This window comes from Eimeria mitis, genomic scaffold, assembly GCF_000499745.2.
Source record: "Eimeria mitis Houghton genomic scaffold, Emh_scaff306, whole genome shotgun sequence".
Classification (NCBI taxonomy): Eukaryota; Apicomplexa; class Conoidasida; order Eucoccidiorida; family Eimeriidae; genus Eimeria; species Eimeria mitis.
The window spans coordinates 9,036-9,416 of record NW_013571407.1 but is presented as its reverse complement, the minus strand read 5'-3'; the positions used below and the strand labels follow the sequence as shown (position 1 = coordinate 9,416).

At 51.2% G+C, this 381-nt stretch overlaps 1 protein-coding gene across 1 annotated transcript in view; it reads left to right on the top strand.

The window, feature by feature from the left end:
* EMH_0007330 (uncharacterized protein) overlaps positions 1-381 on the top strand; it is a gene marked incomplete at both ends in the record, with an annotated part of 17,196 nt that overhangs the window by 9,910 nt on the left and 6,905 nt on the right.

Here is a 381-nt window from a genome sequence, read left to right as displayed (position 1 = left end):
GCTGCTGCTGCTGCTGCTGCTGCTGCTGCTGCTGCTGCTGCTGCTGCTGTTGTTGTTGTTGTTGTTGTTGATTGGTGTTGATAATATTCAAGGAATGAATGAAGCTAGAGCTAACAGGTACACGCTGCTGCTGCTGCTGCTCCTGCTGCTGGTGCTGCTGCTGCTGCTGCTGCTGCTGCTGCTGCTGTTAGCTTCTGCTGTGCCGGGCGCACATTTCCGCTCTTATCGCTCTCCCTTGCTCCTCTAGGGTTTAGGGTTTAGGTTTTAGGGTTTAGGGTTTAGGGTTTAGGGTTTGTTGTGTGCTGAAGGCGCGAGTACTGCGTGATAATAGATGAGAAGACAAACACTCTTTCTAGGGTTTAGGGTTTAGGTTCTCGGTTC